At 42.3% G+C, this 16,963-nt stretch overlaps 1 long non-coding RNA gene across 1 annotated transcript in view; it reads left to right on the top strand.

The window, feature by feature from the left end:
• The first annotated feature begins 44 nt into the window (after positions 1-44).
• Positions 45-16,963, top strand: part of LOC106508256 (uncharacterized) — a 448,820-nt gene continuing 431,901 nt past the window's right edge. Inside the window, exon 1 of the long non-coding RNA XR_014830949.1 lies at positions 45-162. This is a non-coding gene — a long non-coding RNA (uncharacterized LOC106508256). The remainder of the gene's footprint in view (positions 163-16,963) is intronic.

Below are 16,963 nucleotides of genomic sequence, written 5' to 3'. Positions count from 1 at the left end.
GAGTGCCATAGTCAAATACGTACGCCGCCGACAGATGGCGCTACTGCGAGGCGGTCCTTGCGCGGCGGCGACGCGGTCCGGGAGCGCACCCGCCGGTGACTTCTGCATCTTGGTCTCCAGTCCCAGCCGCGAGGGAAGTTCCTGGGGCCGGCCGGGCGTAAGGTGGGTGCAGATTTCCGCACTAACTTTCCTCTCAGTCTCAGCCGGGGAAAACGGGAAACCCGGGCGAGAGCGGCGGAGCTTCCCAGCCACACACTTCCTCTCTCCCTCCGGGTGTCCTGGCGGTGGGAGGGCGGAGGCCCTGCTTAGCTGGCAGTCCCACTGGTTATCCGACCTTGTGCTTTGGTTTGGGCGGGGACATTACCTCTCGCTCAGAGCGCCTTCTCCGTCGCCTCTGTCCTCTAGGCTTTAAGTGGAACGGAAGTTCTTTTCAAATGAAATAGCAAAGCTAAACATCCTAGGTCGAAAATACATGATTACGTGAACAAAGTAGGTTGCATTATATGTTGGTTGAATGTGTGTGTGTGTACGTGTTCAAATGTGCATGTGCCTTTTACAGTGGGCCTCCCTGAGGAGTATAGCCAGGTGGTGATGGGGAAGGGGCCTTTCCACAGTTTACCTTTGTTGTTGTTATTTTAGGATATGCACCGCGCATTAAATATGTTGTTAAAAATAGATATTAAGTTGGGGGGTTCTTTCTGTAAAAATGCATTCATGTCCCCTGATATATCATCAGATGTTACTAAACCGAAATTTTAAAATGAATTTGATGTGAAATAGTTTCACTGATTCATTTATAATGGCTGTACCACTGCAGGTGGGCCCTTCTGTGACCCTCCATAAAAACATTCATACATAAAATAAGACAAAACATGTTTTCAATGTGTTCATAAAAGCATCTTTAAAATTTTAAAAAATCGATCTGAAACAATATCTAAGTAAGGACAGTGTGCTATTTATGCACAAAAAAGATCAAGATCAACTTTTCCACTCAGATTGCAGCCCCAGGGCCAGTCCTATATAAAAAGTATGGGGTCGCCACTGTTCACTTACCCCAAGGACAAGTACTAAGTGTTTAAGAGCATAGGTTGTGTAATTAGAGACCTGGATTCCAGCACCTGCTCTGCAAATTACTTAAGTAACTTCTCCAAACCTCTGTTCCCACATTGGTAAAGTGGGATTGGTAATAAATAGTACCTGATCTTGGGTTTGTAGTGAGGATTAAATGAGATACGATGCAATGTAGTTATCGCAGCCTCTGGCTAAGTGTTTAATCAGCAGCTATTTTTACTCGTTTATTCATTTACCCTGCCTGTCCCAGGAAAACTCTTGGTAGCTCACTAGCAGACATTTGAAGATGGCAAGAGGAATGAAAGAAGTCAAGGAATTAATGAGAGGAGCCAGAAACAGGGCTCCTAATCATCCTCATGCCATGAAACCGTATGGCAACAGTTGGGCCATTCATTTGGCTCTGAGCGTCCAGGTATCCAAGATGAGAAAAAAGAATCTGTCCTTGCCCTACCTCTGCCCCAGAGGACTGACTTCCTGTTTTGATGAGGCCACTTCACCCACCAAGGAAAGTAGTTCTCATACTTGATCTACAGATAAGAAAAAAAAAAAAAATGAGGTTTTTGCCCCCCGCCCCCCAGGAGGTGGAGATTCGCTAGGTCAGGAGTGGGGCTGAGGAGTTTACATTCTAACAGGTTTGCAGGTGATTGTGATGTGGGAACTGTGGCCCACACTTGGGGCATGCTACACAACCACTGTGGCCACTGCCCTGGAGATACATCCTGTGCCTTACTCATCTTGGGATGCCCTGCAAAGCCGACCAGCACTCTGGTGATGTCAGCCAAATGCCCACGTTCTGCTTTCACAGAAGAGGTTTATCTCTCTGTCCCACTTCACCTTTCAGACCCTGACCCCAGGCGAGCTGAGCCAAAGTTCGTGATCTCTCTGTAGCTTCTCCTGTGGGAAAGGAAGTTCGGGTGACAAACAGGAGGCGTGCGGAGCTCTGAGATGGAGAGGATCCCCCTAGAAACTGAAAATAACTTGAAGAATTTTTTTGACCACAGATCTTTTTTTTCTCTGGAAGAATGCTGTGAATTCTAGCACAAGTTTCAAGTAAAGGGGAACCCACGCATACTCTCTTAAAATTGAAATGTTTTAGGAGTTCCCTTCGTGGCCCAGTGATTAATGAACCCAACTAGGATCCATGAGCATGCAGGTTTGATCCTTGGCCTCACTCAGTGGGTTAGGGATCTGGCATTGCCGTGAGTTTTGGTGTAGGTCACAGATGCAGCTCGGATCTGGTGTGGATGTGGCTGTGGTGTGGCCCAGCTGCTACAGCTCCAATTCAACTCCTAGTCTGGGAATTTCCATATGCCGTGGTGCGTCCCTAAAAAGAAAAAAAAAAAAAAAGACATCTTTTAGAAAATTGCATAAGCAATCCATCTGGCTATATAATTGGATTGTACTATACATATTCTTCAGCAAGTTGCTCTTTTTTTCATTTTTTAAAGTTTTATTTAAGTATAATTGATTTACAACTTTGTGATAATTTCTGCTGTACAACAAAGTGATTCAGTTATACATGCACACACATCCTTTCTTTTTCAAATTCTTTTTTCAAATAGACCATTACAGAATATTAGGTAGAGTTCCCTGTGTTCTACCATAGGTCCCCAATGGCCAGTTGTTTCAAATCACAAGTTGCTCTTTCATTATTATAGTCTCTTTTGTGTCCGGTGACCTCCTGTGTCTTCCTCTAGGTCATCTGGACTCTTCTATCTGGGTCACGTAAGGTGCTTCAGACTTTCTTCCCCAGCCAGCTTCTCTCAAGCTCCTAAAGTGGCTCTTCAGTTCCAGGCATTTATCTACACAGGACAGCTTCTTGGACAGCAAAAGGCCATCTTTTCTCGTGTGTCTCTTTTCGGAGCAAAGACTTTGTACCAGGAGCTCCCATGGCTTTCTCTTTGTCTCCCTGGTCCCCTACAGCCAATCACTGTGAAGGAAGATGGGCTCCCAATGAAAGTGTGAGCGGAGTCAGGTTTGCCCTGAGTTGTGAAGAGGATCAGGATTCCACAGGGGTGTATTCTGCAACCAGGTGGAAATGGATGGACCATCAAGAGGCAGATGTGCCTCTCGGGTGAGCCCCAGTGGTTCGTGCTGCTGCCAAAGTGAAGAAATATGGCATTTGTGGGGCTCATGAGGACCAAGGCTTCTTCCCCTAGATGGTCAGTTGCTTTTGAAGAGACGCTTGCAGTTTAAAGGCCTTGGCAGTAATTCCTATCTGCCATCTCAGAAATGTGTGCTTCTGCAGAGAAAAGCCTGGAAGGCTTTATAGCCAAAAATGTAATAGTATATATACCTGAGTGGTATGAATTGTAGATGATTTTTGTCTAATTCTTTGTGATTTCCTAAATAGTCCAGTGTGTCTACAATGAGCTGGTATTACTTTTCTAATCCGAAAAAAATGTCATTGAAGAAAGAGATGAATGAGGGAGTTCCCGTTGTGGTGCAGGGGAAACGAATATGACTAGGAACCATGAGGTGGTGGATTCGATCCCCGGCCTTGCTCAGTGGGCTAAGGATCTGGCGTTGCTGTGAGCTTCGGTGTAGGTAGCAGGTGTGGCTTGGATCCCGTGTTGCTGTGGTGTAAGCTGGCAGCTATAGCTCCGATTAGACCCCTACCCTGGGAACCTCCATGTGCGGTGGGTGCGGCCCTAAAAGCGAAAAAAAGGAAAAAAAGAAAAGAGATGAATGAAGCAAAAAAAAAAAGGCAGAATATTTACTGGTTAGGAATTTATATTCTACAACCAGACAGTCCCGGGTTAGATCGTGAGCCCTATGTCAACTATAATTGATTGCGCTCCTGGATTATAACCTTCTCCTGGGATGAAAGTTGCCAAGTCACTGTGAAGTGCTGTACTTTATGGGTGGTGATAGAAAGGCGTCTGTGCTAGGAATGATGTTCAGGCAGAAGACTGCCTGAAGTGATCTTATTCAGTTATTTCAAGTGTCCTTCAAATACTGTTTTTTTTTTGTTTGTTTGTTTTAGTGCTTTGTAAAAGATCCCTAATGTCAGCTTCATCTTAAAGAGACTAAGACGTCTTCACCAACCTCCTCCCCTTCAGCCGTATCCATAACTCTGATCACATTTCTACAGTGTCATCCTTCTCTCCTGAGCCCGGGTTAAAAAGGCAGCTGGTGTCAGAAGTAGTTACGGCTGAAGCTTATCATCCAAGTGGGTATCTCAGGCTTGCTCTACTGGACTGACAGCAGAGTAAGTCATATATTCCACTCTGAAATTGATTTCTCAATTTGCATATGGAAATCTTTTTCTCTTCCTTTCTACATGTGTTTTTATGTTAATCCCAGTGAAAGGAATGGGTGTGTGGACAGCCGGAAGGAAGTGGGTATGGCCTGGGCTATAGAATTGCTGAGGTATTTAAATGCTTTTGCTGAAAGGTGTGGGAACAGTTGGTCTGGCCTTGCTGTCAGCACAGACAGGTAGAACAAGACAAGTGGGACAAAGATGGAGACGGCAGGCTTCTGGGGCAAAGCCCTATCGTCTGCATCTGGTGGTCCCTTTCGACATCAACTCAAACCAAGATAATTACTGTATGTCAACTGGCTGCCCCTGCACTTGTAGGATGAATGGTTAAACCATCCTTTAATGAAGCATATTTCCTGCTGTTACTCATCCTAGAGCACATAGAATTCTTTAAGTGAGAAGTAATGTGGCCAAAAATCAGGGCCTGGGATTTGCATCTTCCATTGTGACTTGGTTTGGGAACTCACGTTTGAGGCTCCATTTGTTTTTCTGTTCATAGGAATTTATATTCATCTGGGCTTTTGTTATATCTTGCTCTAGAAATCTGCTCTGGAAAATAACTATTGACCCTAGTCTCTTGCCCTGTCATTTTCTCTCCAGTTTTGAGGCTTAAAAAATCCTCTCCATTTATCTGTCTTTATGTTTGATGGTACTCAAAAAAACAAACAACAACAACAATAACCAAAAAAAAAAAAAAAAAAAAAACCAAACCAAAAAAACCCCATGCTGCTGGTTTAAAAAAATCAAAGAGTACAGGAGTTCGTGCTGTGGCTCAGAGGGTTAAGAACCTGACGTAGTGTCTGTGAGGATGCCCTGACTTCTCTCAGTGGGTTAATCCTCAGGCTGTTGGTATGGGCCTCAGCTGTGGCTCCAGTTCAGTGCCTTGCCTGGAAACTTCCATATGCCACAGGTGCAGCCCTGAAAAGAAAAAGAAAATCAAATAGTACCAAGGTTATTAAATGTATTTACCTGCTTGAGGTACCTTATATACTCCCCAGTGTGAAAATTGTTTATACCTCAGCCAAGTCAGGCTGTCCTAAACTTATCCTTCACATTTGGTGATGATTTTCCAGTCATTTTACTTGAATATATAACAACTGAATATGTAACAACCAAGTAGACAGAAATTTAATTTTGTGCTTTTTTTTTTTTTTTACTAGCTGAAAGATGTTCCTTTAGGCCTTGGGAATTAGTATCATAAGACTAAGACTTGGGCATTGTGACAAACAGGTTACGTTCATGGTGGGGAAACTTGACAAGGCATGAACGTTAAATGATGCCAAGATGAAAGTGTAGCCACACCCTGAATGGGTGATTAGAAACCAAATGAATTTATGCCTAAGGCATTATCATGTTTGGGGTATAAGCAACAGTGGTGATGAAATACCACTCTGTAGGATTTGGGAAGCCAGAGAAATTTAGGAAAAAAAGAAAAGCTGCATCCTTACGAAGAGCAAGATGCAGCAGATCAAACAGATCCTGGAGTTGAGCAGCCCTGGGTTTTGGCCTCAGCTCTGTTCTACTAGCTGGATGATCTTGGGAAAATTACTTCAACTTTCCAAGCCTCGGTGTTCTCATCTGAGGAAGGAGGTACTACTTATAGTACCTACCTCAGAGGAGTTGTCAGGATCAAATTATATTTTGTGTAGAAGGTGGATCAATAGGTGATAACTCTTATTAAAATTAAATAATATAAAAAAGAGGAGTTCCCATCGTGGCTCAGTGGTTAATGAGCCCAACTAGTATCCATGAGGATTCGGGTTCAGTCCCTGGCCTTTCTTAGTGGGTTAAGGAGCCAGCATTGCTGTGAGTGGGGTTATAGGTCACAGACGAGGCTCGGATCCCCTGTTGCTGTGGTGTAGGCTGGCAGCAGTAGTTCCAACTCAACCCTTAGCCTGGGAACCTTCATATGCTGTCAGTACAGCCCTAAAAAAAGACCAAAAAAAAAAAAAGAAAAAAGAAAAAAAGAAATGTGGTTGATTGCCAGACCAGCCTCTGGTCTTATATTCGAGCAATCATTAGGTCTTAGACAAAAGCAGGTCATTAGGTCAGTTGCAAAGCTTTTACAAATTATTTTGTCTTTATTTGGTTGTTTATTTAATTCATTACTTTTTATTTGGCCCCAGTTTTACTGGGCACCTGTTTTGTGCCAGATGCTATGTCAGTGTAGGAGGAACACTGTCCCTACCAGTAATGTCTCATAGTAGCCTGGGGAGCAACCAAAAAGCCAAGAGGCAAGGATACTGCAGTGTGACACATCTTACTATGGTGATTGGGGCAGGGTGCATTAAAAGACGTGCATTTTTGGGGTGGTGATCAGGGAAGGCTTCCCAGGAGAGGTGATGTCTAAGCTGAGACCTGAAGGATGAGGAGTTTGTGAGAAATAATAATGGCAAACTTATTGAATATTTGAAATAATAGCTAACTTTTGTTCTTCTGTCTACCAGGTACCATGCTAGGTGTTTCATGTGTGTTTTCTCATCTAGTACTGACAACAAAACTATGAGGTAGATGCTATCCTACCCACTTTACAGATGAGAAAACAGAGGCTCAAAGATGTAGTTAACTTGCCATGGAAAATGTAGCTAGTAAGTGGGGAATCTGGGACTGAAACACATCATATGTTTGAGTCCTTTGGTACCACCCGTCATGAAAGGTATATTTTGTTTATAAAGTGAGGGCAACTCAGGTTAACAGGAAAGGCATTATCCTCAGCTAAGTCATATGTATATAGGAGGCCAAAGGGATAAGTGGTTTTCTGAGATGTGGAGACATGTGAAATGGGAAGTGCAGAGAGCTCTTGAGAAGAAGAATGACCCGATTCCAGTGGTTTCTGAGAATGATGCTTCCCATATGAGGGTCCGGTGCAGGGAGACTGGGTGCAGAAGGCTCAGGAAAGAGAATGCACAGAAGTCTCGTATGGATGAAGACACCGCTCATGTGTCCTCCCCCTGCACGTAGCATATCTGCTCTCTGATGATGCGCTTCCCAGGTGCCACTGGGTAGACACCAGGTTGCACTGTGCTTACTTTTAAGCCTAGAATATGAAGAGGGCTTGTTAAGAGGAAGCAAGCAAAGGATTGGGAAGATCAAGCAAACACACTTAGTGCTTAGTGTCATGGTACAGGCCAGGTCTAGACAAATTAGCAGTTATCTAGCTAATACTTTCCATTTCTGTTATCCAACTGGATAATCAAGTTTCCCTACAAATTCTTTTTGTTTCTGATCTTGAGTTGAGCTAGGACCACCAATAGGTCTGGGAGTTCGTTGCTTATGTATCAGTTTTTGCAGTGATTTATATATTCTAAAATGAGCAATAAATAGATAAATAAATAAAATAAAAAGAGCAAGAGTCATTTGGACCCATCAGTTTCTGAGGCCAAAACTTCTCCTAAGAATGACCTGTAGGCTTCAGTGGGGAATCCTTGGATGCTGTCTTCATAATGACAGCTCACTTCTTTTTGAAACACTTATTTCTTGCCAGACACCGATTAAGAGCTTTACAGTTAGTTCTCATAGCAACCCTTTTATAGGCAAAGTCACTGAGTGTAGAAAGACAGAGTGAGTAACTTGCCCAGTGTGAGCCAGCAGAGAGATGGCAGAGCTGGGATTCCTGGTCTCAAATGCTGCCCTGGACCACCTCTGCCCAGGGCTGGCGATGTAGTTGGTCCTCATTGTTGTCTGATGGACTCTTTGCCAGAAAAGCCTTCAGAAGGCTTTGGGCTTGAAAGGACCCTAGTCAAAATCTGATCATTTGTTTTCAGTGATGGACTGATTGACAAATTATGCGCTAAGTCACTGTGCTAAGTTCTGTGGACACCGCTGTGAGCAGAACAGCCAGAGACTCTGCCCCCCATGGAAGGAAGAATGGATGTGCCGAGGATGGAATGCTGCAAAGAGGATGAATGGTGGGCGAGACAGAGTAACAGGGAGCCCTTGCTGCAAGAGGTCAGCAGAGCCCTTTCCTATGAGGTGGCATTTAGGATGGGACCTATGAGAAGTGCCCACCATGGCAAAGAGCTTGGTGTCTTTGAGAAACTGAAAAGAGGCCAGTGGGAGGAGAGATGCCCAGTGAGGCCGTGATGCCTTGGCTGGATTCTGTTTCAGAAAGGCCTTGTGTACTGGGCACCTCAAGCACCAAAAGGTGGAAACATTACTGAGCTGAAGCGACCACTGGATGCAAACCAAGACCAGGTACAAATGAGGTTCCTGGGGGCTGCAAAGCATCACTGACTAGACCAGAGGGTTTCAAACCAACTCAGTTTATGGAATGCTTAGCGGCCTAGTGGGATTTTTTTCTTGGTGCCCTTAGGCCAAAAGAAATACATAATGGTTCCATTTATAATTGTGTTCTTTTTTTTCTTTCTTTCTTAACAGCTGCACCTGCAGCATATGGAAGTTCCTAGGCTGGGGTTTGAATCAGAGCTGCAGCTGCTGGCCTACACCACAGTAGAGCAAGATCTGAGCCACATCTGTGACCTACGCTGCTGGCAACACTGGATCCTTAACCTACTGAGTGAAGCCAGGGATTGAACCTGCATCCTCATGGATACTCGTCGGGTTCTTAACCTGCTCAGTCTCAATAGGAGCTCCTTTCATGGCATTCTTAAATCACGCAGTTGCTAATGGGATGCATGTGCCTATTAGGCACTGGACAACTGCTCAAACTTTGGAATCTCTGGAATCAGATTGGATACTTCCACCTTCATTCCCTCTGCCACAGATTGCCTTGTGGTACTCGATTTTTATCACAGTTGCTGAAGGAAATATGACCTCACAAAGATATGGCATCACTGAATGGAAAGCAGCATGATCTAATGTTGACGCTGAATAACCTTGGGTTGGTGCAGCATTCAACAGATGTTGAGTATTTCATGTTTCTTTCCGGGGATTTCAGGGGTCTCACAGCATTTCCATGAATTTATATGGTGCCTCAGGGTGACTTGGTTTCCAGTTTAGGGACCACAGAAACAGACATATTACTTTCAGAATATAGAACAAAGATATTCCTTTGCTGCTAAATCCTTTCTCAAAGCCACATTTGAGCACCTAGTAACATTAGGTGTGGGGATTCCAGCAAGGAAAATTGTCACCTTTTCTGGAAATTGTGTCCTGTTTGCCTATAAAACAATAGGGATGGCCCCAGAGTGCTACCTCAGCCTGGCTACTTTAGAGGAGAGGGGGGAAAAGGTGAGAAACACATGTAGTTCTTCAGCACCTAGCGTGAAAGCATGTGCTGTTGAACAAAGAGGAAATGAGTGTCTGATGTGCAATAGTGATTAGAGGTCCCCTGATGAAGCAATAAATGCCGAGATTCTGAAGGTTGTTGTCAGAACCTGCAGTTAAACTGGCCAAGCCTTGGGGCGTTGTCCCTTGTAATCAGGAACATCCTGCCAGAAGGCAATCATAGGACATGCAAAAAAGGAATTCGACACCCAGCTCCACCAGCACATTCCTTTGGTTGCTCTCATCTGTTTTCTTTCTTTTCTTTTTTCTTTTTTTTTTTTTTTTTTGGTCTTTTGTCTTTTTTAGGGACGTACCCACGGCATATGGAGGTTCCCAGCCAAGGGGTCTAATCAGAGCTACAGCTGCCGGCCTACGCCAGAGCCACAACAATGCCAGATTCGAGCCACATCTGCGACCTACACCACAGCTCACAGCAACGACGGATCCTTAACCCACTAAGCAAGGCCAGGGATCGAACCGCAACCTCATGGTTCCTAGTCGGATTCGTTTCCGCTGCGCTGCAACAGGAGCTCCTCATCTGTTTTCTTAGCTGGATGCCTTTCTTGGTGAGTGAGAGAAAGTGTGAGAAATAGTGAGCAGCAGATAAGCAGACCTGTCTTTGGAATGCCCCAGAACCTTGATGCAATCAAAGTACCGTGTTTTCTTAATGAACAGTAATGGGTAGAACCAGCTGACTTGAAGGCAGTTGAACTTTCTCTTTCCGCATGATATCATGTATGCAAATTTTCTGGGCTGGTTGAGACACTTATGAAACCAGTTCCCACAGCAACAGGGAGATTACCTTACATCATCCTTGGGATGGTTCAACTCAGGAAATCAGCTGGAGAATCCACAGTATCACTCAGAGGTGGAATGTGTTCTCATTGGTCAACATTTTAGGCATGAGAAAAATCTACTTTGAGTGAAGAAGAGCTCTTAGGTTGGTTAGGCCATCTCCTTCTGTCTGGTAGATGATTAGAGACACTGGGGGGAATCCTAGCCTTGGAAATTTTGCACTTGTAGTCACCACATTGAATGGTCCAAGTTCTCTTTGCAAGGTGAGTGTTCTCCTGGATCCACTGATGTGTCATGGTGTGCCACCTGGAAAGTGGTATCAGTGGTTAAGTTATGTAGAAAAAGCATTGTGTTTTTGGGGGCTGAGAGTGGGGATGGAAAAATAGCGGTTTATCCTTTCGAACTTGGTTGATCTGAACTGGAGCCGCCTGTCCTTGATACATACTACATTTATTTATTTATTCATTTATTTATTTTGCTTTTGTCTTTTTTAGGGCCACACCCATGGCATATGGAGGTTCCCAGGCTGGGGGTCGAATTGGAGCTACGTCTGCTCGCCTACGCCACAGCAACGCAGGATCCAAACTGTGTCTGTGACCTACACCACAGCTCACAGCAATGCCAGATTCTTAACCCACTGAACAAGGCCAGGGATCGAACCCGCAACCTCATGGTTACTAGTTGGGTTCGTTAACCACTGAGCCAGGTTGGGAACTCCACATACTACATTTAAAGTAAACTCATGCCACTTTCTGTGGTGGCATACAGGGCATAGTTAAGCATCATGATCTCTAAGAGCTTAGTTGCTTAAACACTGACTCTACCATCTATTGTTTATATGGCATTGGGAAGGATATTTGATCTTTCTGTGCCATACTTTCCTCATATTAAATGGGGATGGTTTTTCTAGTGCCTCCTACAAAGGGCTGTTGTGAAGATTGAAGGAGATACTGTACGGAGAGGACTCATATGCTCTATGAACACAACCTGGCTTATCACAGACATTCAGTACCTACTAAATATTTTTTTTTGAGACACCTGTCATCCAGGACTATATAAATAGATTACAACGTTCCTTGAGTCAAGATGCCTGTTTTTTCTTTCTCTTCTAAGCCTTTCAATCTTTAGAACAATATTGGGCACACACTTGGTGCTGTTGATGAATAAATTATAAAAAATGTTTGCCAGTGAATACTCAGGCATTTCTGAAAGCTGCAAGAACTCTCAGGGGGATGAGGGGAGAGAGAGAAACCCAGTTGCAGAAGCCCCTCTATAAGTCACATGGCTTCTGGCACCATCTCTCCTGGTTCTCCCTTCTCTGCTGATACTTCCTTTTAAGATCCAAAAGGGCACAGCTGACTTAAACCATCTCCAGGGCCAGACACTCCTGGGTGAAAATGAGGGGCTTCTCGAGAGGAAATGAAAGAAGGTAGAGATGTGGTTTTGCCTTAAGTTTCTCTGTTGTGAACCACTGGACGGACTCATTTTGAAATAGAAAGAGGGGCCTGAAAGCGTGATGTAAGTGCAGGCGTTTGAAGTCTCTGCTGGAGAACACACAGAGGTGAGGAGGGATTCTCCAGAATTGTCTTGCTGGAGTCTTTGGCTAGGATGTGGGCTGTGGTAATGGAAAGGGCACAGAAATAGAAACTAGACCATCTGGGGTCTTCGATTCCGTGTTTTCCAAAGGGCAAGTGCCATGTGAGGCGATATTAGGCTGTTAGGGGAACAATTTGTAAACAGTTACTAATTGCACATGAGAACTTCTTTCCATTTCAAGGTTTTTTCTGATTCCCTTGAAGAGGAAGTCTCAGTTTTGGGCTAGTGTGTCTCTAACGCCTCTCCATCATTTGCTGAACTATCTTTTTAACAGAGAGGCGTCCTCAGATACAGAGGTTTCAGAAGGCAAAAGTATCAGGTCCAGAGGGTCTCATCCTTGGCTCTCACTCTACAGAAAAAGAGCTGTAAAAATTACTTTTGCCTGGTCTCCTCCTTCCCCTGAAGAAATCTGTTTTAATCGGTCAGAGATAGGGCCTGGGCATTGGGACTTTTCAAACCTCTCCAGGCAACAGTTTCTAATTAGAATTTTATATTGTATATATTAATCTATTTATGGCAGGAGATCCTGATTTTCTATTTAAGGTAATGCGGTAGAATTTCTTCTCAATGTCAGTCGATTTAGGTAAAATTAGCAAGTGTCTGTTTAAAAAAATGGCACAGTGCAGGTGGCATTTAGATATGGAGGTAACAGTGGAGTTCCCCTTGTGGCACAGCAGAAACAAATCCAGCTCGTATCCATGAGGATGCGAGTTTGATCCCTGGCCTCACTCAGTGAGTTAAGGATCCGGTGTTGCTGTGGGCTGTGGTTTAGGTTGAAGACACTGCTTGGATCCTGCATGGCTGTGACTGTGGCATAGACTGGCAGCCGTAGCTCTGATTTGACCCCTAGCCTGGGAACTTCCATATGCTGCAGGCGTGGCCCTAAAAAAATAAATAAGTGAAAAGAGGTTCAAACTCAAATGCCTTCAGCACCAAAGAGGTGACCCAAATGTATGGCTCTGCCAAGGAAATTGGGAGTGGTCAGGGCTGTGGCCAGGTGGAGAGCACAGTCTCATCATAAAGGTATTCAGATTCAGTTTCTAAAAACATGGTGTGATCTAAATAATAATTCTGCAAGATAACAATTGCCGGTTCTTGGATATGGCAGTTTCTAAGATCTCCTTTAGTTCTAAAAATAAGTTTATGATAGTAAAAGAAATTCAAAATTTCTGCTAGAGGTTTTTGATATGATGGCTATATTCAGAAACCCAGGGGCTTCCTTGATTATAAGGCCTAACACTTATAATAAGAACTAAAATTCATATGCTAAATTCTTTAAAACCGTTGTCTTATTTAATCCTTTCCGCAGCCCTGTGAAGTCAATACGTTTCTAACTGCCTCGTAACAAATGAGGAAATTGAGAATTTAAGTCTTTTGTGTATGGTCTCTAAAACAGCACCATCCAATAGAAAATATAATGTGAGTCATGTATGCCATTTTGAATTTTCACATAGTCATATTTTTAAAAAGTGAAAAGAAAAAAGTGAAATTAATCTTAATAATATATTTTACATTACTTAGAACAATATCATCTCAAAATGTAATCAATATTAAAATTAATCACTGAGGTAGCTTACATTGTACTCAGTACTTGAAATCTGATTTTTTTTTTTTTTTTAAACATAGCTTAGACTTTCCAGTGGGTTAAGAATCCAACTGCAGTGTCTTGTGTTGCTGTGGCGGCGCAGGTTCAATCCCTGGCCTGGGAACTTCCATAAGGCTGTGACTGTGGCCATAAAAAATTTTTTAAAAAATTAAAAAACACCCCCCAAGCTTTATTGAGCTTTAATTTATATACTATACAATTCTCCCATTAAAGTGTACACTTCACTGATTTTTAGTACATTCACATTTGTGCGTCCATCTCCATAGTCAAGTTTAGAACCTTTTCATCACCTTGAGATGAATCCCATACTCTTTAGCTAATTACTCTCCTGGTACCCTGGCCACCCTCTCTTCCCTGAGTAACCACTCATCTACTTTCTAAGGGTTTCCCTACTCTGTTCATTTCATGTAAATAGAATGATACATAGTCTTTTGTGACTGACTGCTGCTTTTGTTTTCAAGCTTTATCTGTGTTGTTACATGTGTCAGTACTGCATTCCTTCTTATGTGCAAATGCAAATAATAATATCCCATTGTACGGCTGTATCATGTTTGGTTTGTCTGTTGATGGATATTTGAGTTGTTTTCACCTTTTAGCTACTATGAATAATCCTGCTATGACATTTATGTACAAGTTTCTGTGTTGACATGCATTTGAATGTCTCTTGGGTAATTACCTAGGGTTGGAATTACTGGGTCATATGGTAACTCTATGCTCAGTCGTATGAAGAACTTCCAGGTTGTTTTCCAAAGTGACTATACCGTTTGACGCCCCCTTCTGTAGTGTATGAGCTTCTATAGTCTTACCAACATTTGTTGTTTACCTGACTTTTTTATTCTAGCCGTCTTTGGTGGGTGTGATGTAGTATCTTATTGTAGTTTTGATTTGCATTTCCCTGATGACTAATGATATAGATTATCTTTTCATGTATTTATTGGCCATTTAAGACCTTTCATGGAGAAATGTCTATTCATATCCTTTGCCTCTTTTTAAATTGGGTTATCTTTCCATTATGTAGTTATAAGTGTTCCTTATGTATTCTAAATATAAGTCCCTTATCAGATAAATGATTTGCCAGTATTTCCCCCCATTCTCTGGGTTGTCTTCTTACCTCTTTTTTTTTTTTTTTCTTTTTTTCTTTTTAGGGAATCACCTGTGGCATATGGAAGTTCCCAGGCTACGGGGTCGAGTTGGAGCTGCAGCTGATGGCCTACACCACAGCCATAGCAACACAGGATCTGAGCGACATCTGTGGCCTATATCACAGCTCACAGATCCGAGGCCAGGGATCAAACCTGCATCCTCGGGGATACTAGTCGAATTCGTTTTCACTGCACCACATGGGAACTCCATCTTCTTACCTTCTTGATGGTGTCTTTTGAAGCAGAAAAGTTAAATTTTGATAAAGTCTAGTTTATCTATTTTTTTCTTTTATTGCTAGTGCAGCAAAAGCTCTAGGATGGAGGTATGTAGTTGTAAACACTTCATTAAGTGAAAAAAAAGATCTCAAATAAGCAATCTTAATTTATACCTTAAGGAACTAGAGAAAGAATAACAAACTAAGCCCAAAGTTTGCAGAGGAAAGGAAATAAAAAATATCTGAGTGGGAATAAATGAGAGAATAAAGAGACAATAGAAAAGATAAATGAAACTATAGCTTTTTTTTTTTTAAAGATAAAATAGACAAACTGTTAGCTAGCTTTACCAAGAAAAACAGTGAGAGGACTCAGATAAAAATTGGTAATATTCTTGTCTCTAATTGTGGCTTTTCTTTTTTTGCCTAGAGAAGTTCTTTTAATAGAGCTGATTTGGAGGTGCTGAATTCTCTTAGCTTTATGCTTGTCTGATAAGCTTTTGATCTTTCCATCAAATCTGAATGAGAGCTTTACTGGGTAGAGTATTCTTGGTTCTAGATTTCTGCTCTGCATCACCTCAAATAAATTTTGCCACTCCTTTCTGTCTTGTGGAGTTTCTGCTGAAAGATCACCTGTTATCCTTATGGGGGTTCCCTTGTATGTGATTTGTTGATTTTCCTCTGTGGCTTTTAATATTTTTTCTTTAAACTTAAGTTTTATCAGTTTGATTAGTATGTACCTTGCTGTGTTACTTCCTGGGTTTATTTTGTACGGAATTCTCTGTGCTTCTTCTGTTTGAGAGAGTGCTTCCCATTTTTGGGAAATTTTTAGTTATGATCTCTTCAAATATTTTCTCTGGCCCTTTCTCTCTTCTCCTTCTGAAACCCCTGTGATGAAAATGTTTAGTGTTGTCCCAGAGGTCTCTTAGACTGTCCTCAGTTTTTTTCATTCTTCTTTCTTTATTCTTTTTTTTTTTTTTAATGAGAGTTGCAACATTAATTTCAGGTTCTCTCTCTCTCTCTCTCTTTTTTTTTTTTTTGTATTTTTTTTTCTTTTTTGCCACACAGGCAGAATGTGGGAATTCCTGGGCCAGGGATTGAACCTACACTGCACAGCAGCAACCAGAGCCACAGCGGTGAGAATGCAGGAGCCTCAACCCACTAGGCCATCAGAGAACTCCCTCTTTATTCTTTTCTGTAGCAGTGATTTCTACCACTCTGACTTCCACCTCAATTATTTGTTCTTCTGCCTCTGTTAACCTGCTATTAGTTCCTTCTAGATTATTTTTCATTTCAGCTATTGTGCTGTTCACCTTGCTCTTTAAATCTTCTAGCTTTTTGTTAAACATTTTTTTAAGTTCTCCATCTGTGTCTCCATTTTTTTTTCCCAAGTTCTTGGATCATCTTTATGATCATCACTCTGTTGAAAACATAGAGTTATTCATGGAATGAATGGGCTCTATGCTCAGGGTCAGAAGGTCTGGATTAAATACTTCTGAACCTATTATGTATCAACTGTATCAACCATGTGAACTTGAGCAATCAAATGAAATTAAAAAAAAATTTGTATGGCCACACCTGTGGCATACGGAATTTCTTGGTCATAGATTGAATTCAAGCTGTAGCTGTGACCTATGCTGCAGCTGTGGCAATGCTAGATCCTTTAACCCACTGTGCAGGGCTGGGGATCAAACCCGCACCTCTGCAGTGACCGAAGGTGCCGCAGTTGGATTCTTTACCCACTGTGCCATGGCAGGAACCCCTCAAATGAAATTTTCTTAGCCTTAGTTCCTTTATTTATGCAATGAGGATAATAATGTTTCCTCTGAGATACTGAATATAAAAGTTCTTTATATGAAGTATAAAATCATAATGAGACATTTTTAATGTGATAGAAAATGTCTTATATGTCCCAAATTTCTTTCTCTTTGGATTTCCATGGTATTAAAAATTCACTCCTTTGGAATAGACATTTTGTTGTGTTTGGTTCTGGCTAAATTATGTTTCCTGGAAAAGATAACATTTTTACACTTCTGTAGCCTTTAACATGTCG

This window comes from Sus scrofa, chromosome 16 (genome assembly GCF_054392235.1).
Source record: "Sus scrofa isolate SSC_HxYL_T2T_F1_AM1 chromosome 16, Sscrofa_HxYL_maternal_Yorkshire_Landrace_v2.0, whole genome shotgun sequence".
NCBI lineage: Eukaryota > Metazoa > Chordata > Mammalia > Artiodactyla > Suidae > Sus > Sus scrofa.
This window is presented reverse-complemented; position numbering and strand designations above follow the sequence as displayed.